Below are 26,829 nucleotides of genomic sequence, written 5' to 3'. Positions count from 1 at the left end.
TTTAAAGATTTTATTTATTTATTCATGAGAGACACAGAGAGAGAGGCAGAGACACAGGCAGAGGAAGAAACAGGCTCCATGCAGAGAGCCTGATGTGGGACTTGATCCCGGGTTTCCAGGATCATGCCCTGGGCTGAAAGCGACGCTAAACCACTGAGCCACCAGAGCTGCCCACCAATAGGTCCTTTAAAGTTGTCATTGATTTTGAGATAGCCACAAATCTGTGATGCTGACTAAAAACCCACTAAGAAATTCACAATGGGGGCACTTAGGTGGCTCAGTGGTTGAACCCCTGCCTTTGGCTCAGGTGTGATCCTGGGGTCCTGGGATTGAGTTCTGCATGGGGCTCCCTGCTGCCTATGTCACTGCCTGCTTCTCCCTCTGCCTATGTCTCTGCCTCTCTCTCTATCTCTCATAAATAAATAAATAAATAAATAAATAAATAAATAAATAAATAAAATCTCTCAGATTAAAAAAAAAAAGAAATTCATGGAGAAATGTGAACTCTTTTGCATATGCATCAGGTTTTAAAGTACCTTAATCTAAGAGCTATGGGAAGACATAGCATTCTCTCTTAATCTCTGTTAATAAAACACTCTTCACCTGATGAAACTTAAGAGTAGTATAATTAAAAGATTTTAAATGATATCATGATTCAGAGTTATCTGGTGAAATAATTATGCAGATTTGTGTATGTAAAACAAAATTACAGAATCATAAAATCAGAGAATCTAAAGATGCCTACCCAGTGTAGGAATCCACTTAGTGACATCTTTGAAAGGCAGTAGTACAGATTCTGTTGCAATATTTTCAAAGGCAGAGATTTTTTTTTAAAGGCAGAGAATTTTTGAAGGCCATTTATCCCACTGTGGAGCAGTTCTAATGACTACAAAATAGTCCCTAACACTGAGTTTAAATTTTCCTCCCTTTAACTACCACCTACTGCTTCTGGTTTTGTTTTCCTAACCCCATAATTATGTCTGTCCATCAGGTAAATCTTCAACTATTTGAAAACAGTTTGTATGTGATCACCTTATACCTTAGTTCTTTATGCTAAATATCAACAGTTCCTTAACACCTTCTAGAACATACAATGGTTCTAGAGCTCTCATGAGCTTGATGATCCACCTCTGAATGACTTTTAATCTGTAAATATTTCCTAACAAATTAAATTCTCACAATTCAGATTTATACTCTGGTGATCAATCACCAGGTGATCAATCGAGGATACAATGGGAGACCATCTGTGATCCATACCTGTAAGCATGAACATCACCCCCTATTGACACATATAGGTCTTACGAAACCCTAAAGTCACTTTAACTAATTGCCCAAGGTATTTGCAAGGTTCAGTCACATCCCATTAAAACACAAGACTAGGGGCACCTGGGTGGCTCAGTAGTTGAGCGTCTGCCTTTGGTTCAGAGTAGGATCCCAGGGTTATGGTATCTCTCGCATCAAGCTCTCCACAGGGAGCTTGCTTCTCCCCCTGGTATGTCTCTGCCTCTTTCTCTGTGTCTTACATGAATAAATAAATAAAATCTTTTTAAAAACATAAAAATAAAAAATAAAATAAAATAAAGCACAAGGCTAAATGAATGACAACGAAGCTAGTAAATTTATCAAAATAGGAAAAGAGTTTAAGATTCTTGTTCCCTGTGAATCAAGTTTCTCTTCAATTGTTAACGTCTCCCTTTCACTTGTTCATCAATCAGTGGTTTATATTCCAAAACACAGCTAGGGGTTGACTTAAAGCTTCTCAGTCTAGAATTTCTGAAATTGAACTCATCTTCTCATTTGGAAAACTGGGATGGGGTGTTCTTTCAGGTCTCCCATTCTTAGAGATGATTCTGCAAGCAGAATGACCACTTTATTCAACCTCCTAACCTGTTAGTTGTGTAGGGGCTGAGAAATGAGAATCGGAAAACATGTCTCCTTCTTTTTATATTTTTACGATGTGAACTTTGCCCTACCCAGTTTGTTTTTTTTTTAAAGAAATGAGCTTTTATTTATTTTTATTTTTATTTATTTATGATAGTCACACACAGAGAAAGAGAGAGAGGCAGAGACACAGGCAGAGGGAGAAGCAGGCTCCACGCACCGGGAGCCCGACGTGGGATTCCATCACGGGTCTCCAGGATAGCGCCCTGGGCCAAAGGCAGGCGCCAAACCGCTGCGCCACCCAGGGATCCCTGCCCTACCCAGTTTGAAGATGACTCAACTTACTGGGAAAGGCACACCCACAAAGTGGCTAAACTATGAGTCTCTTTCCTCTGTCATGTAAGTTATATCACATCATCTCATCCAGGACTAGCACCGGGATGGGATGAAAGTTCTCTTTCAATCCTTATCATTTTTATTAATCAGAAATCAGGTGAAAAAGATCTGCTGAATCTGGAATTTTAAAAAGACTTCTTAATATTCTTATAAATCTATCTCTAATTACTCCTATTGTTCAATGGTTTTAATGTATTTACATTGAAAAGGGGGGAGTCCATATTCAATTAAAATGCTGATCAAGAAATTCATTTATTTTCTGTAAACCAGAGGACATCACTCATAGTTTTCTTAAAACATCTTTGTCCTGTAACTGTGTTAGTAAAAGCAAATGCCTTTATTTTGGTGACATTTCTTTCACATGAACCTATGATTAACTTTCTGAAATAAGAAAAGAAAATCTTTTTATTCCAGACATAAAAATACAAAATTGTTATTTTTTTGTATATTTTTTATTGGAGTTCGATTTGCCAACATATAGCATGAGACCCAATGTACATCAGGTCAAGTGCCCCCATCAGTGGCCGTCACCCAGTCACCCCATCCCCCCACCCACCTCCCCTTCCATTACCCCTTTGTTCATTCCCCAGAGTAGGGAGTCTCTCATGTTCTGTCTCCCTCTCTGATTTTTCCCACTCATTTTCCCACCTTTCCCCTATAATCACTTTCATGACTTTTTATATTCCTGTATGAATGAAACCATATGATTATTGTCCTCTGATTGACTTACTTCATTCAGCATGATACCCTCTAGTTCTATCCATGTCAAAGCAAATGGTGGGTATGTGTCATTTCTGATGGCTGAGTAATATTCCATTGTATACATAAAGACCACATCTTCTTTATCCATTCATCTGTCGAAGGACATCGTGGCTCTTCCCACCATTTGGCTATTATGGACATTGCTGCTATGAACATCGGGGTGCAGGTGTCTTGGTTTTTCACTGCATCTGTATCTTTGGGGTAAATCCCCAGTAGTGCAATTGCTGGATCATACAGTAGCTCTATTTTTAACTGTTTGAGGAACCTCCACACAGTTTTCCAGAGTAGCTGCAGCAGTTCACATTCCCACCAACAGTGCAAGAGGGTTCCCCTATCTCCACATCCTCTCCAACATTTGTTGTTTCCTGTCTTGTTAATTTTCCCCATTCTCACTGGTGTGAGATGGTATCTCATTGTAGTTTTGGTTTGTATTTCCCTGATGGCCAGTGATGCAGAGCATTTCCTCATGTGCTTGTTGGCCATGTCTATGTCTTCCTCTGTGAAATTTCTATTCATGTCTTCTGCTCATATCATGATTTGGTTTGTTTCTTTGGTGTTGAGTTTAATAGGTTCTTTATAGATCTTGGATACTAGCCCTTTATCTGATATGTCATTTGCAAATATCTTCTCCCATTCTGTAGGTTGTCTTTTAGTTTTGTTGACTGTTTCTTTTGCTATGCAGAGGCTTTGCACCCAAAAGCATGAGATACCTAGGAATGAACCTAACCAAAGAGGTAAAGGACCTATACCCTAAAAACTACAGAACACTTCTGAAAGCAATTGAGGAAGACACAAAGAGATGGAAAAATATTCCATCCTCATGGATTGGAAGAATTAATATTGTGAAAATGTCAATGCTACCCAGGGCAATTTACCCATTCAATGCAATCCTTATCAAAATACCATGAACTTTCTTTAGAGTTGGAACAAATAATCTTAAGATTTGTGTGGAATCAGAAAAGACTGCAAATAGCCAGGGGAATATTGGAAAAGAAAACCATGGCCAGGGGCATCACAATGCCAGATTTCAGGTTGTACTACAAAGCTGTGGTCATCAAGACAGTGTGGTACTGGCACAGAAACAGACACACAGATCAATGGAACAGAATAGAGAACCCAGAAATGGGCTCTCAACTCTATGGTCAATTAATTTTCTACAAAGAAGAAAGACTATCCACTGGAAAAAGGACAGTCTCTTCAATAAATGGTGCTGGGAAAAATTGGACAGCCACATGCAGAAGAATGAAACTGGACCATTCTCTTACACCATACACAAAGATAAACTCAAAATGGTTGAAAGATCTAAATGTGAGACAAGATTCCATCAAAATCCTAGAGGAGAACACAGGCAACACCCTTTTTGAACTTGGCCACAGCAACTTCTTGCAAGATACATCTATGAAGGCAAAGGGAAACAAAAGCAAAAATGAACTATTGGGACTTAATCAAGATTTTTTTTATGTATATTCAATGGATTGCTATTGTTAAAATAACCAAATTAGGCCCAAGACAGAATTGTTCATGCTATGCTCCATGTCAGCAAACTAAAAATTAACTAACTTTTTACATTTGGCTCTCACAGAAAAGGAAGGACCTGATCAAGCATTCAGTGTCTGCCCGCTCAGCACACATCACCTTGACCTGAATCCCAGACTTCCTTTTGTTCCACATAAGGGAAGCAACCCTGCCTTAACCAATCAGCAAATGATGGTATAACTTCTTTGTTCCTGCTCACTTTTGACTTTTATAAAAACCTCTCACTTTATACAACTCTTTGAAACTCCTTTTTGTTTTTTAGACTAGATTCTTCCTGATTCATGAATCACTAAATAAAAGCCAACAATATCAGTAAATTGTAGAAAAATTTATATTACACTAAATCATTTCTATAGATAAAAATAATAAAAGTAAATTTGTAAAGCTCTAAAAAAATCATAAAAATCTTAGATAATTTCTATTTCTAATTACCAAGATTAATTATGCTTTGTTCTACTTAACTTTTTAAGTACTTAAACCCCAGCCAGCATAAACTACCAAAAGCTAGATGAAATGGAATCACCTTATACAGAAATGCTATAATAGTAATCCCAACTTTCTAAACCTTAATAAAAGTATGGTAGGAAAACTTTGGTTGATTTCTTTTTAAAATTAGTCATCTGTTTAACGTGGATAATTTAGGTTTTTAAGGGAAATTTCTTAAAAATACTCTACTGGATTATTTCTAATGTTATAAAAATAACAAACCCGTTTTCTCAAGGGTAATAGAAAAATGAAATCCCCTTTCATTCCACCACCAAGAAATGTCCACTTTTACTGTTTTGGGCAATAACTTTAAATACACAGCATTCAGGACATTAATACCCTTTCTTTGCCCATGACAGATAGTGATGATTAATCATGGTATTACAAACCAGTGATCATAGTATTTGCCTATGTATAGAACTCAATCCAATCAATATTTATGTATATTTCCATTATTTGTATATAGTACTATACAACATATTTGGGGTTTTTTTTTGTTTTAAATTTCCTACTTAAGAAGTCAAGGATATATCCCTCGGATATGAAGGTTTTGTATAGCACCACTTCAAAAGAAAGCTTAATATTCAATTCTACACTTCATTGTGGGAAGCCTCCTAAATATTTTATGTTATAAATAAGTCCATGAGGAACATCCTTGAAGCACATGTACATGTGATGTGGAAATCATTTTCATTAAAACATTTCTAATATGTACTGCTAAATTATTAGAAGGTTTTTTGAAATATCTTTTTGTTTGAAATATTGAAAGTCTGTGAGAAATGACTGCTTCTTACAAAGTTAGTTCCTAGAATCTTCTCCAATCCTATTTAAAGGTTTCTCTGAGGCAGGAAACCCAGTAGCTTTGTTTTGCCAAGAGTTAACGCTCTTCTATAATTAAAATTGCAAAAGGTATCCACCTTAAAAAGAAAAAAAATAGTTAGTGGCAAAAACTTCCTTTCTAGCTAGATGAGTCAAAAATGAAGACTAAAGAAGAGACTGGGACATTCCAGTAAAAGAATTTATAAATAGGAATCCTAGAATTCCACACCTGTGCATACTAATAAATGTTAACAATATTCATTCAACTTTGTAAAGAGTAAAATGTAGACAGATTTAGGGAAACCATACTTGAATATAGTGTTTTAATCTTTTGTGTTTAACCAGGTAACCAGTGACAGCTTCAGTTACCCAGCTCCTATTATGCAAATGAAACTGAAGCCAGAAGTTGTGCACCTGTGCTTGCCTCTGGACTTAATATTTCTAATGAGTTCGTAAATCCTGTTCTACAGACAAGCCTGTGAGATTGCTCAACTCGGATTACAGTAGAGCAGGTGAAAAGCTTTTCAAACGGAGACAATACTTTCAAGGAATTCAATAAGGCATAGTATACATAAGGTTTAGACATTGTCGGATGGGAAACAGACACAACAAAAGTATGGTAAATTATTAAGATGTTTGTTAGTACTGGGATGCCTGGCCCAGTGACACTAAAGAAATGAGAAGAAAAAGGGAAAGAACACTTCACTATTCACAAGGTTTCTCCTCGTGGGAGGTCCTTTGTACTCTCTTGGCAGCTGCACTTGATGCCACTCTATAAGACCTGTGGTCCCTTTAGCTCTGTGTAGTTTCCTTCCTGCTTTATAAACAATGTGTTCAACTCACACTTAATTTGCAAAATTTTTCACTGTGTTCGCCAAACAACATACAGAGCTCTGAATATCAGCGGAAATAATAGCTACAATATTGATAATATCAGTTAACATGTAATTAGCTCTTAACATGTATCAGACATAGGCTACGGGATTTCAGGGGATTTATAAAATGTACCTATACTATGTCATTTAATCCTGGGAAGAAACTAGTGAGAAAGTAATTATTAATCTTATTTTACAGATGAGGAAACTGAGGCTTAGCTGGATTAGCCAACTGGCCCAAGACCACACAATGACTAAGGGACACGGAAAGAGACAATCCTAACTCTACCCAACAGTACTGAGGGTTGAGCAAGATAAATATACTTTTCTAATCTATGTGCCAGAATGTGGCAATGACATGAACAAAAGCCAGGACATTTACAAGGGACTAATGACTATTTTTAATACCATGTTCTCTTCTGACAATCTTTTTCCCAACATTTAGCAATAAGTATCTAGAAAACTCTCATTTTCCCTTATGCTAAGTTCTATTATTTAACAAATATAAGTATTTAACTTATATAAGAGACCGAACTAATGGTCACCAGAGGGGAGGCTGGTGAGGGGAGGGGTGAAATAGGTGACAGGGATTAAAGTGGACACTTAACCAAGATGAGCACTGAGTAATGAAGAGGATTAGCTGAATCACTATATTGTACACATGAAACTAACAGAACACTGTATGTTAACTCTATCGGAATTAAAATAAAAAACTAAATGCTCAAATGATATTTTAAAATATCTCAGATCTAAGTAGGTAGAAGAAAAAAGGCAATAGGAGAAAGCGTCATGTCACCTTTGTCTCAAAGAATCTTTCCTAGAACCTTAGCAGGAAATTTGTGCACCTCTGCTTGCTTCTTGCAATGGCCAGAATTGGGTCACATGGCCACATCTAGTTGTAAGAGAGGCTAGTAACATATTTTTTAGCTGAGCACACCATCACCGTGAATCACAGCAGAGATCTATCTTTAATGAAAAATAGAATTGATATTAAATAGGTCACTATCAGTTGACTATCAGTCTCGTACACTAGTCTTTCTGATTTTTCTCTGTAAATTTTGAAAGATGACAAAAACTATAATTATTATAATTATAAATTGGAAAACTGTATCAGCTACAGGTGGTGCCTAATTTCCTGGGATGTGACAGTTGAAAACAAATATTTGAGCCAAGAGCTAAAATATTAAAAACTAGTAAAATTAACAAGCCCTTGGTTTCACATTTAAGAAACATTTAAAATTATGCTCTAAGCATTAAAAAATGTATAAACTCAAGTATAAAGGTAAAACTTTTTAAAAATTTGATTTCTTTCCCTCACATTTCACATCCATTTTTTGAAAGCTCCCTTCAAAGTATGTCTGGAATCTGGCTGGAGCTTTCTACATCCACCCTTTCACCATCATGGCCCATGCCATCCTCATCTCTTGCCTAGATTATAAAACTAGTCTTCTAACTGGTCTCCCCACTTCCCCTTTGCCTTTCAAAACAACCACTACAGTCATGCTTTCAAAATGTAAATCTTTTTATTTGCCTTACTTTAAGTCATCTAAAAGATCCTAATCTTTTTTCAGAAGCAAATTTCAAGTTTGTATATTAACACAAAAGGCTGCTGTCTACCCACAGGCCACAGATCTTGAATCTCACTTCCTATCAGCTCCCTAACTTACTCACTCTAGCCACTCCTTGAAGCACATGTTTCCCTCTGCACTTGCTTCCACTCCCTGGAGCACTTTCTCCCCAAATGTGCTTTGCTGTCTTCTTCACTTCTTCTTAACCTTATCAATTAGGCATTGCCTGACATGCTATGAAAAACGACAGCACATCCTCTCTTCTCTAGCGCATTGGACCTACCTTTCCAGCTTTCTTTTCCTCCACTGCCTTTACTACTGTGTAGCACACAATACATGTCTTGTCACTCATTTATGGTCTCTCTTCTCTCTACAGAGTAACCTCCATGAAAGCTGGGACTTAACTTTTGTTAACTGCTGAATCCCTGTCTGTGGAACATTGCTGGCATGTAGGAGATACTCAATAAAAATTTATCGAATGACTTGATGGACATCATTATTTAAATAAAAAAAAAAAAACAGGAAAAGCCTTATAGTTCAGAAATAGCAAAAGACACACACACACACACACACACACACACACAAAGCAAACCAAAAAAATTGGATTATGGCTTAATTAAATGATTCTCTCTTTTGAATGTGATTTCTACAAATGATAGCTTCCAGAAAATATCCTCTTGGTAGCAGGGTACCCAAATTATTTTAAAGTACCTTAAAATCATTTCACTTGACTGTTTCAGGAAGTATCTGTATCTTATACAAAAATACAGATGGTCTCCAGCTTATGATAGTTGGACTTAATATTTTCAGCTTTACAATGGTGGAAAAGCAAATTACATTCAATGGAAACCATACTTTTTGTTTTTTTACTCATACTTTGAATTTGTATCTCTTCCCAGGCTAGCAATATGCGGTACAATACTCTCATGATGCTGGGCAGGAGCAGTTAGCAACAGCCATGTGATAATCCCCAAGGTAAATAACTGATACCCATACAATCATTCTGTTTTTCATTTTGACTATTCTATAAATTACAAGAGATAGCAACACTTTAGTAAAAATTAGGTTTTGTGTTAGATGATTCTGAGCAACTGTAGGCTAATGGAAGTATTCTGAGCACATTTAAGGTAGGCTAGGCTAAGCTCTGTTGTTCAGTAGGACAGGTTATTAAATTCATTTGGACTTACTATATTTTCAATTTACAATGGGTTTGTCTGGACATAACCCCATCATAAGTCATGGAAGATCTGCAAATACTATTTCTGAAAAGAATCTCCAATATTTACATAGTATATTTGAAACTCTGCATTTCAATTTTTGAAATACTATAATCACAGTCACAGATATATTTTCAAAATATTTTTGTGATGTCATTATAACTACATTCCAAAGCAAACATCTGGAAGTTCAAATTCCTTGCATACTTCATATAAATATTTTTACCCACTAGTTGAATGTGTGATCTGCTCGGCTAACTCACATGCATCTTAAAAATTAGTATTTATAGTCTATAGGGAAAAATATTTCAGCTTAAGTGACTGATACAATTTCTTCCCTCAAGTCACATTCATTTTTTTCTCCATGTCTTCAAACACTGTTTTCAAAACAAGAGGTTAAGTGTTTTACTTTTTAAAATTTTTTTAGGTTAAGTGTTTTAAAATTTTGTACTGTATTACAAAAAGGAAAATATGCTATCATTTTAATATAGTTAATTTGTGTATATTTCACTTGCTTCCTTTGGGTCTATAAGTCTGCTCTATTATCTCCTGGGTATGAAGAGGTCAGTGCAATACTCCCTTTGCCCCACTAGGTTCTTAAAACTTCCATTTGCCAAGAAAAGGTAGGCATTGTATCTAAATAGTTAGAAAGCACAGGTGAACAATGAGTTCTTACCTTCATTCTATGCAACCAGAAAAGAAAAAAAAAAAACTAAATATAACAGCTCTAAAATAGTTCTTTAAAACAATTCTCTGAGAAAATTCAGGATAAAAACGTGTTTTTCTTAGCCACTGAGAGGACTGGATTTCAATGATTAATCCGTATCAGTGAGACTCAAAAGCAAATTAACTCTACTTGAAATAAGCAAAACTATCATTGCAGATGGCCAGGAAATAAACAAGCCAACACATACAATAGCATTTAGTACTTTTTGGAAAATCTGTATTATGCTAAGCTAATGTTTAGAGAATAAGGACACAATTCATCTTATATGATGCAGTACACTCTAAAAATGAACCAGTCGCAAAAGACCATACATAAGAACACATGGTCAGAGAGAGGCGCAGGTGACTGACGGGAGCCTGAAGAACCCACCAAGAGAGAAGAAGAAAGGCAAGCTGCCCCCAGATCACAGAAAGTCTGAGAATCACTGAAATGTTTCAATGAGCTTTTAGGAAGATTGTTTTGGCTACATGTGGTGAGCAGATGGCAATTTTGCTTTCTAAAGGCAAGCAAAGAAACTCGTGGGAGTAACCCAGTTCCATGCCCTGAAATAAGTGCGTAAAGAATGATGATCTCGGGGATCACTAGATGGCTCAGCGGTTTGGCGCCTGCCTTCGGCCGGGGGCATGATCCTGGAGTCCCAGGATCGAGTCCCACATCGGGCTCCCTGCGTGGAGCTTGCTTTTCCCTCTGCCTGTGTCTCTGTCTCTCTCTGTGTGTCTCTCATGAATGGATAAATAAAATCTTTTTTTTTTTGGATAAATAAAATCTTAAAAAAATAAAATAAAGATAAAATAAGATAAAGAGATCTCACTTGAGATCAATACGGTAGAAAATGGTAGGACTTGGGAATTGTTTGGGTAGACCCAGAAAGGAGAAAAAATGGTAAAATAACAGAAGGATATTACCTTCTTTCATGGGACACAGAGCAGATGGTGATGCCATTCACTGAAATTTAAATACCAGAAGAGTGAGACGTGGAGAGAATTGAGTTTAGTTTAGAATATATTGTCTTAGAGACTCCCATAAGGTATTCAAGGTTAAAATCCAGGAAGAACCCTTGTCTCTTCTCATCCAGTCCACAAGCAAATCCTATTGGCTCTAACTTCAAAATATATCCAGAATCTGACCTGACCACTTCTCACCATTTCCTCTGTTCTGATCCTAGTCCAAGCCACCACATCTGTCTCTGGGATTACTGCACAGTCTTCTAAATTGGCCTTCTTGCTTACTCCCTTGTCCCTTCACAATTGATTTTCAATATAGCAGTCAGAGTGATACTTTTAAACTTAAGTCAGATTGTGTCATTGCTTGGCTCAAAGCCCTCCCATGACCTCCCACCTCACACAGAATAAAATCCAAAGGCCTTAGCATGGCCTGTAATGTCATCCTCACTCCCGCACTCTTGCAGCTCTGACTTTGCCCCCCTCACTGTGCTCCTTGCCATTCCTCAAGCAAGCCAAGCATTCTCCCATCCCAGGGCTTCCTTACATTTTCCTCCCTCTGTCTGGAACCCTCTGTGCAGGATATCTGCATAGCTTGTTCCTATATTCACTTATAAGGGATGTCTTCCCACATAAACCTGTCCTGAACATATCTACAATATCACTTTCTAGTCATTTAATTATCCTCATTTTACTTTATAATACTAGTACTACCTGAAATTGTATTATGCATTTGTGTATTGATTGCCTTTATGACACAAATAAAATGAAATGGAATGAAAAATGTGTGAAAAAAATTAGTCTCTTTGATCACTATTTCCATCACTTAGAAAAATTCCTGGTACATAGTAGGTGTGTGGAAAAATATATTTTGAATGAATTCAAGATGAGATATTCAATAGCCAGTGGATATATGAACATGAAAAGATCCTAGTCAACCCGAATAGATTTGGAGGTTCCTAGATACAGTAATGAAGAACATGAGAGCAAATGTTTCCCTAGTATTTAAGTGCCTGACAACAGCAGGAGAAAGCTACTAATACATAAAAGTCTCCCAAATCTGAATGTTGGGGTTCTACCTTTCTCATATAGGTTTTGTTCTCATATTTGTTTGATTCTTTTCAAGTTTCCACATACTGCTAACAAAAGCAATTGAAAGAAGCCACAGAGACCTAATAAATTCTGAAAAAGAGGGGTCACACGAGACAAGGAGAAAGTAATGGCTGGAAGGGCAGAGTGAGACGGGGCATGTGCTGTCAGTGAAAAGGAAAACCAAACAGACCAGACCTGCTAGGGCAGCAGATAAGGGAAATAGTAATCATTCTGTGAAAGAAATGGGGAATGGCCTAATAATAATTCTACCTTCAACCTCTGATTCTGACTTTGCATACTGTCCTCTAACCAGCAGAAAGTCAGCAAGGGCTTTTATAAAAGGTAGCAAGTGATGGAAGTGGTATTTTAGGAAGACTAAAAAGGCCCTATGCTTTCTTTCTTTCTTTTGCTTCATTTCCAATACCTACAGGCACACAGACATTGTAAGGAAAGATGCAGGAAATAGAAAAAGGTCACAGATAAATTCTTATAATATCCTCCTGTCTCTTTCTAGCTTGATTTATCATGAAAACTGCTTCCAATATGAATTGGATATTTTTTTACAGAAACAAATGTTACTGTGAAAATTAAAAATTCTTACTAGAAAGTGCTCAGTGATTTTAGGTCAAACAAGCATGATATGGCACTGAGGAGCACATTTCTGAGCAGTGATGATAAGTTTATGCAAAGAGCAATTAACAGTTTCTAATATTTCCTGATTACGCTTGGCATGATCCAGGTACTCTGAAAAAGCAGTTGTGTGCATTATCTCATTTTATCTTCATAATAATAGATGACGTAGATACCAGCTTTGAGAAAAATGTAGCTTGAAAATTTAAGTAACTGCTCTAAGGTCACAGAGCTGGTGTCTTGTTCTCATCCACTACACTTCACAAAGACATGGAAAAAGTTCAAAACACTTTTTGCTGAATTAATTGTAACATCTTAAAATAAAAGCCTTATCTATGTGTTTATTCAAGAGCTAGATATTAGGCTCTTAGAATGTGCACAGTGCTAGACGGGGCACTAAAAAACATATAAAACATGATGTAATAAAAGAACTAAGTCAATCCATTCTGCTTCTATATCAGTTAGTTGACTAGTTTTCATTAGAATCACAGCATATGCCTTATGAATTGTAGAATAATCTTATTTATGGAAATAAGAGGACCAAACACAGGAATTAAATAATGGAAATACCTCATTTGACTTGAATTTATAATGTGAAAGTATAGGGCGGGTACAGATATAAAAAATCTACACTCACTAAAAACCATTAGGATATTTAAAAGGTTTTACTTCCATTTTCATTGCTAGGACAAAGTGATGCTGAGGATGATACATAGATTTTTAAATTAAATTTTTTCTTTATTAAGTATCCATTAGAAATATGTCACTAGTCTCTACAGATTTATGATGTTGATTTAATATGTATTAGTAGAATTTGCATAAAATATTCTTTTTAACTGGGTTTTGGAAAGATTTGGGGTCTTAAGACAAAAGAGAATTATTTTTCACTTTGACCTTATGTTTTTTATATAATGAATTTTCTGCTTTTTGTGCCAAAAAGTCATCTTTCAAGCTACTTTCCAAATGAATACATTTTCTTAATTTATTGATCAAAATTGCTGCACTATTAATCTCAGTTGAAGTTTGCTGAGTATTTAATTGAAGCCTTGTGAAAATCTGTCTTAGTCAGTTTGGGTGGCTATAACAAAACACCATGGACTGGGTATCTTATAAATAAAAGACATGTATTTTTCACAGTTCTGGATGCTGGAAATCCAAGATCAAGGCACCAGCATGGTTATGTTCTCTGGACAAGAGCCCTCTTCCTGGTCATAGCTGGTGTCTTCCCTCTGTATTTCACATGGTGAAAGGAGCCCAGGATCTCTATGGAGCTTCTTTTAGAAGGCACTAATTCCATCCACGAAGACTCCAGTTTCCTCAATTTATCAACTCGCAAAGGCCCCACCTCCTAATAACATCATGCTTGGGTTTTAGGACTTCAACATATGAATTTTGCGGACACAACATCCAAACCATGGGATCCCTGGGTGGCACAGCAGTTTGGCGCCTGCCTTTGGCCCAGGGCACGATCCTGGAGACCCGGGATCGAATCCCACATCGGGCTCCCGGTACATGGAGCCTGCTTCTCCCTCTGCCTGTGTCTCTGCCTCTCTCTCTCTCTCTCTCTGTGACTATCATAAATAAATAAAAATTAAAAAGAAATCCAAACCATAGCAGACTCCAAACAGAGGATCCAACTAAGCTACACCCAGACTCTTGACCCACAGAAATTGCACAGTACATAACTGTTAAATAGTGAATATATGTAACTATTCCTATTTTAGAACCAGTCAATATTAGAAACCAAACTTAAAGTATCCATATCTATTATATGACTACAATTTCTGAAGTATCTCTTTGATCAATTATTCATCTACTAAGAGAGAGAGAGAGAGAGAGAGAGGTGATAGATAAATACGTATTATGTGCTAGGAATAATGCTTCATGCTGAGGCCAAATAGTAAGCAAAACCAGACATAGTCTTGCCTTTGTAAACTTTATCATCTAGTGGTAGAGAGAGAAACTATTCAATTCAATATATACTCACTTATAACAAGGGGACCACTATAAACTCTAAGAGAAGAAACTTATCCTAAGGGGAGTTCACATTCATAGAGGTCAAAAAGTTTCTCTGGGTGAAGATGAGTAATAAGATCTTTTTAGGTTAAGGAAGGAAATACATACAGAGACTTTGTAAATTCTGATAAGCTCCACATTCTGTGGAGCTTTTGAAGGCCCTTGAAAAAAACTAAGCAAGAATGGGACATGAACTTATTTGCATTCCAAGGAGATCACCTTGGCTATGTAGTAGAGAATGGATTAGAGAAGGCCAGATTGGATACAGACAAACTCATTAAAGAAGATACTGCAACAATCAAGGTAAATTATGATGACACAATAAAGATAGAAAAGGTGACAGAATGTAATAGAAATGAATAAACATGCTAAGATGAGAATCACAGATGTTGGTGATGCACTGGTTTTCTACTAGGGCAGTAACATGCTAAGATGACCCACAATAAGTCATGCTTTTATATAATCTACTTTCCTTGAGTACAGGTAAAATTTATGACTTGCTTCTAACCAACAGAATATGGCAAAAGTAATGGGATTTCACTCTTTATTACATTATGTCATAGAAGATAGTCTTAACAAACTGAAAAGGAGGGATTCCTTTTGACAGCCTTGAAGAACCAAATGCCATAATGAAAACTGCTTATAGAGAGGGCCAGGTGGTAGAGAACTGTAGGCAGCCTCTAGGGCCTGAGGACAGTCTCCACACAATAATCAGCAAACAGCCAGGGTCCTCAGTCATACAGCCACAAGGAAATGAATTTTACTAAGAACCAAAAAGACCCTAAAGTATATTCTTCTCTAGTCAAGCCCTCAGATGAGAGTAAAGCCCTGCTGACACCCTGACTGCTGCTTTATGGGATCCTCAGCAGATGAACCAACTAAGCTGTGTCCGGACCCACAGAAACTATCACATAATAAATGTGTGCTGCTCTAAGCTGCTATATTTGTGGTAATTTGTTATATGACAATAGTACATATAGATAAAGGGAGATGATACCTAGGTTCTGGCTTGCATAACCAGTGTGGGTCAATTAATGAACAAGTAATGATAAACATGCAAGTTTAGAGGCAGGGGTTCCACAGTGAGTTTTGCTTTGGGCATGTTGAATTTGAAGTTCCTCAAGATACATAAAAGGCATGCCAATTAGACAATTATATTTATGGGGCTGGAGCGCAAGAGATGCCTCAGGTTAGGTCAGTAGTGATTTTGCCCCTCGGGAACATTTAACAATGTCTAGAAACATTTTTTTTTTAATTGTCACAACTGAGGGTTATTACTGAGGTTGAGTGGGAGAAGCCAAGAAGTTGCCAAACATTCCATAATACACAAGACAGATCTCCTTACCTGCCCCCAAACTCACAAAATTTCAATAATGTTAAGGCTGATAAACTGAACTAGATAATTAATTTATACATTTTTGTGTAGATGATGTATGTATGAGTAGGTGGGCATGGATTAAACTGTCTAGACAAAAGCATAGTAAAAAGTCAAGACAATTTAGAATTGAGCCTTGAGCCTTCAGGAAGGTCAACATTTTATGGGTAGGTAGAGAAAGATCAACCCAAAGATGGAATTGCAAGGAAAGTAGAAGAAAAAGGACTATATTACACAAAAGTTTGAGTTCTTCCAAAACTTGTCTTAGGTTCTTCCCTTCTAGGCTGTACTTTCCTTCAATGAGCTCATCCACTATTGAGTTTCAAAAGAATTGAGTATTCCAGGGTTAATCCCAAACCTTGGCTGTTATAAAACTCAGTAGTGCATGATTTGATTCCTATTACTATGTTCTCAGACACCTGTGGATTAGTATGAAAAAATCACCCAAGTTGATTTCAGTCCTTAATTGGGAAGAGATTTATGTATGCATCTACAAGCCAAGGAACATCAAAGGATTGCTGGCCACCATCAGAAATTAGGGGAGAGGCATATAACAGATTCTCCCTCAGACCCCTCAGAAGGAATTAACACTACCAATATTTTAATTTCAGCTTTCTATCCTTCAAAACTGTGAGACAAAAAAATTCCGTTGTTTTAAGTCATTCAATATATGGTACTTTGTTAAGACAGCCCCCTAAGGAAACAAATAAAGGAGGTCAGAGCAGTGTTTTGGAAGAGTGGAATTAGGGAAATGTATTAAAGATGCATAGGAGAAAATACGTTCTGGAGATATTTATGATATAATATTGGCAGATGTTGGTAATTGACCAGAGATTGTGAATGGGGTTATGGAAAGAGTCCAGGATGACTTCTGGTTCTTAAGGGAGACATGGGTGAACCCAAATGATAAATAAATATTGAAGAATCTACTTCAAGGGCGACATGAGTTCATTTTTTCAAAGGATTTAAATAATAAAGTAAAGGAAAAGATAGGGGATTCAAAAAATAAATTATGGGAACACTGGGCAAGTGATAGGTGTCTAGTAGTTATCCATCCAGGGGCAAGTGATCATCAGTGAGAGTCTTAATATCCTCAAGTTCTCAGCAAACAGGCGCCAATCTCTACTGGGAAAGCTTAATGTGTTCTGGTGAGAAACAAGCCTCAGGGTCCTAGGGCTGTCTATGTCCAGATATAGACAACTGAGGGCTCATCCTTTCATATACAAGGTTGAGCTCAGTCCAGCCTTAAGAGTCAGGGTTCTTTGGCCACATAAAGGAGAACCTCAAATTGGGAGAAATGAAAACTGAAAAGAATATCAGCATAGCACTTTAGCTTTTAATCTGTTCTGTTCTTCTTCAAAGTTATACTTTTCTTTCCATGACCCCAAGATTCTTCACTTGCTACATACCATAAGTGAATACTACAAAAAGCATTAGATCCCGAGATGTTAAATTTCCAAGATGTTTGTCTTGAATTAATACTGGCATTTAAGTATTATATAAAAGTCTTTGAAACCTAAAGTGATAGTGAGGGAGAGATTTTTGGATAAGAGTTGCTAAGACCTGGCAGTCTGCAGCTCATATACTGGAAGTCAAAACTACTCTATCTACTTAAAAAGCTCTTCATACTTATACTTTCCTTCCTCCAACTCCTATTACTTCCTGTGCTGGCTTTAAGTCTCATTTTAATACATTTATATTAATCTAATTTCTGCTATTGACTGTAAACTCCTTGAGGACTGAAAATAGGTCATCTATAACTCTATTTTTGGCCCCCCAAAATAGCACAGTGCTCTGAAAAAGCTGACATTTATTAAAGGTTTGTTGAATGAATGGATTAGTTTTCAAGGTTACTCAGTCTAATAAGTAAAAGACTCCATCAGCAAAGTATCTGGTGTCTTACCTGTTTTGGATTAATTTCAGCTACTTCGACAGTGACTTAGGGCATTCCTTGCAGTTTGCTTAAAATGATAAATAGTCTGTGGTTTAAATACCATAACTGGTATTTTTATCATTCTCTCTTTTGAAAATTTTGTGTCATGTCAGGCAAGATAGATTTTCATTGTATGAGCATAAATTACAATACAGATAATATAGATTGGTTCTAGGTGTGATAAAAAAAAAACAGAACTGCAAATGACATTTAAAATCTTAGGTCCACATTCTGCAATCACTAGATTATGGAATTTTTTTCCCTCTGAATGTATTGTATCACTTATTCATTCATTCTATTTACCTGTTATTTCAGGAAAAGTTTTTAAAGTGGTAAAATAGCTTCAATATTTCATTTAAATAATTTACCATTTTCAGAAAAGTATATAAAATATTTGGCACAGAACAAGAAATTTTATGCATATTAAAATAAAACCATTCTCTTACTTTTGTCATAGCCAAAGATTACATGTGATAGAATTAAAGTATAAAAATATTACTTTCATATAATAGAAATAGAAACCACTGCGATTTAAATCAAATAGTAAAATATTCAAGTGAACATCAATTTTGCGATAGTCACATAAGGCTTAAAATAAAATTTATCTTTTATTGTGTCTAAGGAAGATCTGCACCCAATCTGACATCATGTGGTGAAAGTTTTACCTAAAGCAATATGTACAAGAGACTGTTTTTTTTTTTTTGTCAGTGTAATCCTTAAGGAATGAATCTAAAATCTCCATCATTTCAGTTCTTAATATGTAACTTTTTTGTATTATTTGTAATTTTCAAGTGATCCTAAGATTCTCTTTTATCTATATATTTGGTGTCATGGCAAAAGCTTTCTCTATTTCTTTCTCTCCTTTCATAATTCCTTTTTTTCATTAACTGATGGAAAACTTAAATTGGTGGCTCACTCTTCATATGCATAGCCCTCTATGGTATATGTTTTCATAGAAGTCACAGTCCTAGATCCATTTTATCTTTATTTTTTACCCATTTTCATTCCTTTTTTTTTAGTTTTTTTATTGGAGTTCAATTTGCCAACATACAGCATAATACCCAGTGCTCATCCCGCCAAGTGCCCCCCTCAGTGCCCATCACCCAGTCACCCCAACCCCCCCGGGCCCACCTCCTCTTCCACTACCCCTTGTTCATTTCCCAGAGTTAGGTGTCTCTCATGTTTTGTCACCCTCACTGATATTTTCACTCATTTTCTCTCCTTTCCCTTTATTCTCTTTCACTAATTTTTATATTCCCCAAATGAATGAGACCATATAATGTTTGTCCTTTTCTGATTGACTTATTTCACTCAGCATAATACCCTCCAGGTCCCTCCACATCGAAGCAAATAGAGGGTATTTGTCGTTTCTAATGGCTGAGTAATATTCCATTGTATTCTTGTTTCTAATTTATATTTGCTTGTTAAAAGGTGCCTTAAATCATTAGTGGAATAAGTTAGAATATAATTAATTCATAATTTTTAAAAGCCAAGAGAAAGTCTCCTTAAATGTGCAGAGATATAGCTGTAGTTTTAATTTTTTAAAACTTATCTTTGACTATTCTATCTTTTAAGTTACTTTTTTTAAAGTAGTATGCTTGGGGAATTTTACACTAGCCCAACCACGAATGGCTGAGTAGACAAAGACGACTGAGGTCTCACCTTCTCCTTTACAAGGCTGACCTCAGTACCTGAAGGTTTGCATGTCCTGAAGGTAATGTTTAATAATGATACCTTGGATTTTTTCCCACTTCTATTGGGACATAACTGACATATAACATTGTATAAAGTCAAGTTGTGAAAGATGTTGATTTGATATGCTTATACTTTGCAAAATGATCAACACTGTGGCCTTAACCAACACCTCCATTGCATCACATAATTACCATTACCCTTTTGTAATGAAAACATTTAAGATTTAGTTTCTTAGCAACTCTCAAGTATATAATACAGTATTATTAACTATAGTTATGAGGGTGTACATTATATTCCTGGAACTCATTCATCTTTTAACTGTAAGTCTACATTCTTTGACCAATATCTCCTCATTTCTCCCACCTTCCAGCCTCTGGTAACCACCATTCTATTCACTGCTTCTTTACTTCTGGCATTTTAAAATTCCACATATAAGTGATACCATATAGTATTTGTTTTTTTATCTCTGATTTATTTCAATTAGCATAATGACCTCAAGGTCCATCCATCTTGTCCCAAGTGACAGAACTTCCTTTCTTCTCATGGCTGAATAATAATAATAATAATAATCCTCTTTATCCATTTATCTATTGATGGAAACAGGTTATTTCCATATCTTGGCTTAATTAATTAATTAATATGGGAGTGCAGATATCTCACTGAAATCCTGTTTTCTTCTCCTTTGGGTACATACACAGAAATGGAATGCTGAATCATACAGTAGTTCTATATTTAATTTTTTATGGAACTTCTATGCTGTTTTCCATGGTAAATGAATTAGTTTACATTCCCGTCAACAGTACACAAAGGTTGCCTTTGCTCCACATTCTTGTTAACATTTATTATTTCTTGTCTTTGATAATAGCCATTCTAATAGCCTTAAGGTGATATCTTATTATGGTTTTGATGTACATTTCCCTGATGATTATTGATGTTGAGCACCTTTTCATGTATCTGTATGACTTTCTTGGAAAAATGTCTATTTCGAACTTCTGCCCATTTTTTAAAGTCAGATTGTTTAGTTTATTATTATTCTTGAGTTAAGTTCTTTATATATTTTGAATGTTTCCCCCTTATTAGATATATGATTAGCAAATAATTTTCCATTCCAAAGGTTACTTTTTCATTTTATGGATGGCTTCTTTCGCTGTGAGAAGCTTTTTAGTGTGATATAGCACCACTTATTAATTTTGCCTTAATTGCTTGTGCTTTTGGTGTCGTGTGTAAAAAAAAAAAAGTGTGAGGGAGATTTTTCCCCATGTTTTCTGCTAGCAGTTTGGTAGTATCAGGTGCTATATTTAAGTCTTTAAGCCATTTCCAGTTAATTTTTGTGATGGTGCAACGTAGGGATCCAATTCCATTCTCTTCATATGGTGACATATGAAGTTTCCCAACACCATTTGTTAAGGAGACTATCCTTTCTTCAATGACAACTTCTGGCTCCTTTGTGAGGTATTAGTTGGCTGTATATCTGAGGGTGAATTTCTAGACCCACTGTTCCATTCTTTTGGTCTATGTGTCTGTTTTTATGCCAATACTATATTGTTTTAATTAATTGTACCTTTGTATAGTTTATTTTTTTAATAATAAATATATTTTTTATTGGTGTTCAACTTGCCAACATACAGAATAACACCCAGTGCTCATCCCATCAAGTGCCCCCCTCAGTGCCCGTCACCCATTCACCCCACCCCCCGCCCTCCTCCCCTTCCACCACCCCTAGTTCGTTTCCCAAGTTAGGAGTCTTCATGTTCTGTCTCCCTTTATATTTCCTACCCATTTCTTCTCCCTTCCCTTCTATTCCCTTTCACTATTATTTATGTTCCCCAAATGAATGAGAACATATAATGTTTCTCGTTCTCGGATTGACTTATTTCACTCAGCATAATAGCCTCCAGTTCCATCCACATTGAAGCAAATGGTGGGTATTTGTCATTTCTAATGGCTGAGGAATATTCCATTGTATACATAAACCACATCTTCTTTATCCATTCATCTTTCGATGGACACAGAGGCTCCTACCACAGTTTGGCTATTGTGGACATTGCTGCTAGAAACATCGGGGGGCAGGTGTCCCGGCCTTTCATTGCATCTGTATCTTTGGGGTAAATCCCCAACAGTGCAATTGCTGGGTCGTAGGGCAGGTCTATTTTAACCCTTTGAGGAACCTCCACACAGTTTTCCAGAGTGGCTGCACCAGTTCACATTCCCACCAACAGTGTAAGAGGGTTCCCTTTTCTCCACATCCTCTCCAACATTTGTGGTCTCCTGCCTTGTTAATTTTCCCCATTCACACTGCTGTGAGGTAGTATCTCATTGTGGTTTGGATTTGTATTTCCCTGATGGCAAGTGATGCAGAGCATATTCTCATGTGCGTGTTGGCCATGTCTATGTCTTCCTCTGTGAGATTTCTCTTCATGTCTTTTGCCCATTTCATGATTGGATTGTTTGTTTCTTTGGTGTTGAGTTTCATAAGTTCTTTATAGATCTTGGAAACTAGCCCTTTATCTGATACGTCATTTGCAAATCTCTTCTCCCATTCTGTAGGTTGTCTTTGAGTTTTGTTGACTGTATCCTTTGCTGTGCAAAAGCTTCTTATCTTGACGAAGTCCCAATAGTTCATTTTTGCTTTTGTTTCTTTTGCCTTCGTGGATGCATCTTGCAAGAAGTTCCTGTGGCTGAGTTCCAAAAGGGTGTTGCCTGTGTTCTCTTCTAGAACTTTGATGGAATCTTGTCTCAAATTTAGATCTTTCATCCATTTTGAGTATATCTCTGTGTATGGTGCAAGAGAGTGGTCTAGTTTCATTCTTCTGCATGTGGATGTCCAATTTTCCCAGCACCATTTATTGAAGAGACTGTCTTTCTTCCAATGGATAGTCTTTCCTCCTTTATCGACTATTAGTTGACCATAAAGTTGAGGGTCCACTTCTGGGTTCTCTATTCTGTTCCATTGATCTATGTGTCTGTTTTTGTGCCAGTACCACACTGTCTTGATGACCACAGCTTGGTAGTACAACCTGAAATCTGGCATTGTGATGCCCCCAGATATGGTATTCTTTTGTAAAATTCCCCTGGCTATTCGGGGTCATTTCTGATTCCACACAAATCTTAAAATAATTTGTTCTAACTCTCTGAAGAAAGTCCATGGTTTTTTAATAAGGATTGCATTAAACGTGTAAATTGCCCTGGGTAACATTGACATTTTCACAATATTAATTCTGCCAATCCATGAGCATGGAATATTTTTCCATCTCTCTGTGTCTTCCTCAATTTCTTTCAGAAGTGTTCTATAGTTTTCAGGGTATAGATCCTTTACATCTTTGGTTAGGTTTATTCCTAGGTATCTTATGCTTTTGGGTGCAATTGTCAATGGGATTGACTCCTTAATTTCTCTTTCTTCAGTCTCATTGTTAGTCTATAGAAATGCCACTGACTCTGGGCATTGATTTTGTATCCTGCCACGCTACCAAATTGCTGTATGAGTTCTAGCAATCTTGGGGTGGCAGGAGGCTTTTGGTTTTTCTATGTAGAGTATCATGTCATCGGCGAAGAGGGAGAGTTTGACTTCTTCTTTGCCAATATTAATGCCTTTAATGTCTTTTTGTTGTCTGATTGCTGAGGCTAGGACTTCCAGTACTATGTTGAAGAGCAGTGGTGAGAGTGGACATTCCTGTCTTGTTCCTGATCTTAGGGGAAAGGCTCCCAGTGCTTCCCCATTGAGAATTATATTTGCTGTGGGTTTTTCGTAGATGGCTTTTAAGATGCTGAGGAATGTTCCCTCTATTCCTACACTCTGAAGAGTTTTGATCAGGAATGATGCTGTATTTTCTCAAATGCTTTCTCTGTATCTAATGAGAGGATCATATGGTTCTTGGTTTTTCTCTTGCTGATAGGATGAATCACATTGATTGTTTTACGAGTGTTGAACCAGCCTTGTGTCCCGGGGATAAATCCTACTTGGTCATGGTGAATAATTTTCTTAATGTACTATTGGATCCCAATGGCTAGTATCTTGGGGAGAATTTTTGCATCCATGTTCATCAGGGATATTGGTCTGTAATTCTCCTTTTTAGTGGGGTCTTTGCCTGGTTTTGGAATTAAGGTGATACTGGCCTCACAGCATGAATTTGTAAGTACTCCATCTCTTTCTATCTTTCCAAACAGCTTTAGTAGAATAGGTATGGTTTCTTCTTTAAACGTTTGATAGAATTCCCCAGAGAAGCCATCTGGCCCTGGACTTTTGTGTCTTGGGAGGTTTTTGATGACTGCTTCAATTTTCTCCCTGGTTATTGGCCTGTTCAGGTTTTCTATTTCTTCCTGATCCAGTTTTGGTAATTTGTGGCTTTCTAGATATGCGTCCATTTCTTCTAGATTGCCTAATTTATTGGCGTATAGCTGTTCATAATATGTTTTTAAAATCGTTTGTATTTCCTTGGTGTTGGTAGTGATCTCTCCTTTCTCATTCATGATTTTATTAATTAGAGTCTTTTCTCTTTTGCTTTTAATAAGACTGGCTAATGGTTTATCTATCTTATTAATTCTTTCAAAGAACCAACTCCTGGTTTTGTTGATCTTGCAACAGTTCTTCTGGTCTCGATTTCGTTGAGTTCTGCTCGAATCTTTATTAACTCTCTTCTTCTACTGGGTGTAGGATCTATTTGCTGTTTTTTCTCTAGCTCCTTTAGGTGTAAGGTTAGCTTTTGTATTTGAGTTCTTTCCAGTTTTTGGATGGATGCTTGTATTGCGATGTATTTTTCCTCCTCAGGACTGCTTTTGCTGTATCCCAAAGATTTTGAATGGTTACATCTTCATTCTCATTAGTTTCCATGAATCTTTTTAATTCTTCCTTAATTTCCTGGTTGACCCTTTTATATTTTAGCAAGATGGTCCTTAACCTCCACGTGTTTGAGGTCCTTCCAAACTCCTTGTTGTGATTTAGTTCTAATTTCAAGGCATTATGGTCTGAGAATATGCAGGGGACGATCCCAATCTTTTGGTATCAGTTCAGACCCAATTTGTGACCCAGTATGTGCTCTATTCTGGAGAAAGTTCCATGTGCACTTGAGAAGAATGTGTATTCAGTTGAGTTTGGATGTAAAGTTCTGTAGATATCTGTGAAATCCATCTGGTCCAGTGTATCATTTAGAGCTCTCGTTTCTTTGGAGATGTTGTGTTTGGAAGACCTATCGAGTGTAGAAAGCGCTAGACTGAAGTCACCAAGTATAAGTGTATTATTATCTAAGTATGTCTTAAATTTGGTTATTAATTGATTGATATAATTGGCAGCTCCCACATTCGGGGCATATATATTGAGGATTGTTAAGTTCTCTTGTTGGATAGGTCCCTCTTCATCTCTCACTACAGTCTTCAGGGTGAATTTTAGTTTATCTGATATAAGGATGGCTACCCCTGCTTTCTTTTGAGGACCATTTGAATGGTAAATGGTTCTCCAACCTTTTATTTTCAGGCTGTAGGTGTCCTTCTGTCTAAAATGAGTCTCTTGTAAATAACAAATAGATGGGTCCTGCTTTTTTATCCAGTCTGAAACCCTGCGCCTTTTGATGGGGTCATTAAACCCATTCACGTTCAGAGGTATTATTGAAAGATATGAGTTTAGTGTCATCATGATATCTATTCAGTCCCTGTTTTTTAGGATTGTTCCATTGGACTTCTTCTTAAAGGGGAATTTTGAGAGTCCCCCTTAAAATTTCTTGCAGAGCTGGTTTGGAGGTCACATATTCTTTCAGTTCCTGCCTGTCTTGGAAGCTCTTTATCTCTCCTTCCATTCTGAATGAGAGCCTTGCTGGATAAAGTATTCTTGGTGGCATGTTTTCCTCATTTAGGACCCTGAATATATCCTGCCAGCCCTTTCTGGCCTGCCAGGTCTCTGTGGAGAGGTCTGCTGTTACCCTAATACTCCTCCCCATAAAAGTCAGGGATTTCTTGTCTCTTGCTGCTTTAAGGATCTTCTCTTTATCTTTGGAATTTGCAAGCTTAACTATTAAATGTCAAGGTGTTGAATGGTTTTTATTGATTTTAGGGGGGGGATCTCTCTATTTCCTGGATCTGAAGGCCTGTTTCCATTCCTAGATTAGGAAAGTTTTCAGCTATGATTTGTTCAAATACATATTCTGGCCCTCTTTCCCGTTTGGCGCCCTCAGGAACCCTAATTAAACATAGGTTTTTCTTCCTCAGGCTGTCATTTATTTCCCTTAATCTATCTTCATGTTCTTTGAATTGTCTTTTTTCCTCAGTTTCCCTCTTGTCTTCTATGTCACTCACTCGTTCTTCCACCTCGTTAACCCTCATCGTTAGGACTTCTAGTTTGGATTGCATCTCATTCAATTGATTTTTAATTTCTGCCTGATTTGATCTAAGTCATGAAGTCTCTTGCATCCTTTATGCTTTTTTCTAGAGCCACCAGTAGCTTTATAATTGTGCTTGTGAATTGGCTTTCTGACATTGAATTGTAATCCAAATTTTGTAACTCTGTGGGAGAGAGGACTGTTTCTGAGTCTTTCTTTTGAGGTGAGGTTTTCCTTCTAGTCATTTTGCTCTGTGTAGAGTGGCCAAAAACAAGTTTATTGGGAAAAGGAGTAAAAGAGAGGAGAGAAAGAAGGAAAGAAACAAGAAAAAAAAAAAGAAGAAGAAAAGAAAAAGAGAAAGAAAAAGAAAGAAAGGGAAAAAAGGGGGTGGGGGAAGCAAACAGAAATCAAAAAGCAAAACAAACAAACAAAAAAACAACAACCAAAAAAAAAAAAAAAAACACGGGGGAGTATCTTCTGATTCTGTATACTTTAAGTCCCTTGACTTCCCCTGGAACTTGTCCGTCTAGCTGGCCTTCTGGGGGAGGGGCCTGTTGTGCTGATTCTCAGGTGTT

The 26,829-nt window shown here is 36.8% G+C and overlaps 1 protein-coding gene and 2 long non-coding RNA genes across 21 annotated transcripts in view; 1 reads left to right on the top strand and 2 right to left on the bottom strand.

Annotated features, from left to right (window-relative positions):
• CFAP299 (cilia and flagella associated protein 299) overlaps positions 1 to 26,829 on the bottom strand; it is a 628,121-nt gene that overhangs the window by 425,324 nt on the left and 175,968 nt on the right. The window lies entirely within an intron of this gene.
• On the top strand, positions 1,121 to 15,835 carry LOC140623900 (uncharacterized). The gene is made up of 4 exons (XR_012023432.1): positions 1,121 to 1,259; positions 6,226 to 6,392; positions 9,223 to 9,298; positions 14,068 to 15,835. It is a non-coding gene; the product is annotated as an uncharacterized lncRNA (long non-coding RNA).
• LOC140623901 (uncharacterized) lies at positions 4,277 to 6,738 on the bottom strand. Its single transcript, XR_012023433.1, has 2 exons — positions 5,856 to 6,738; positions 4,277 to 4,435 (listed from the first exon to the last, which is right to left on the bottom strand). It is a non-coding gene; the product is annotated as an uncharacterized lncRNA (long non-coding RNA).

This window comes from Canis lupus, chromosome 33 (genome assembly GCF_048164855.1).
Source record: "Canis lupus baileyi chromosome 33, mCanLup2.hap1, whole genome shotgun sequence".
Taxonomy (NCBI): Eukaryota; Metazoa; Chordata; class Mammalia; order Carnivora; family Canidae; genus Canis; species Canis lupus.
This window is presented reverse-complemented; position numbering and strand designations above follow the sequence as displayed.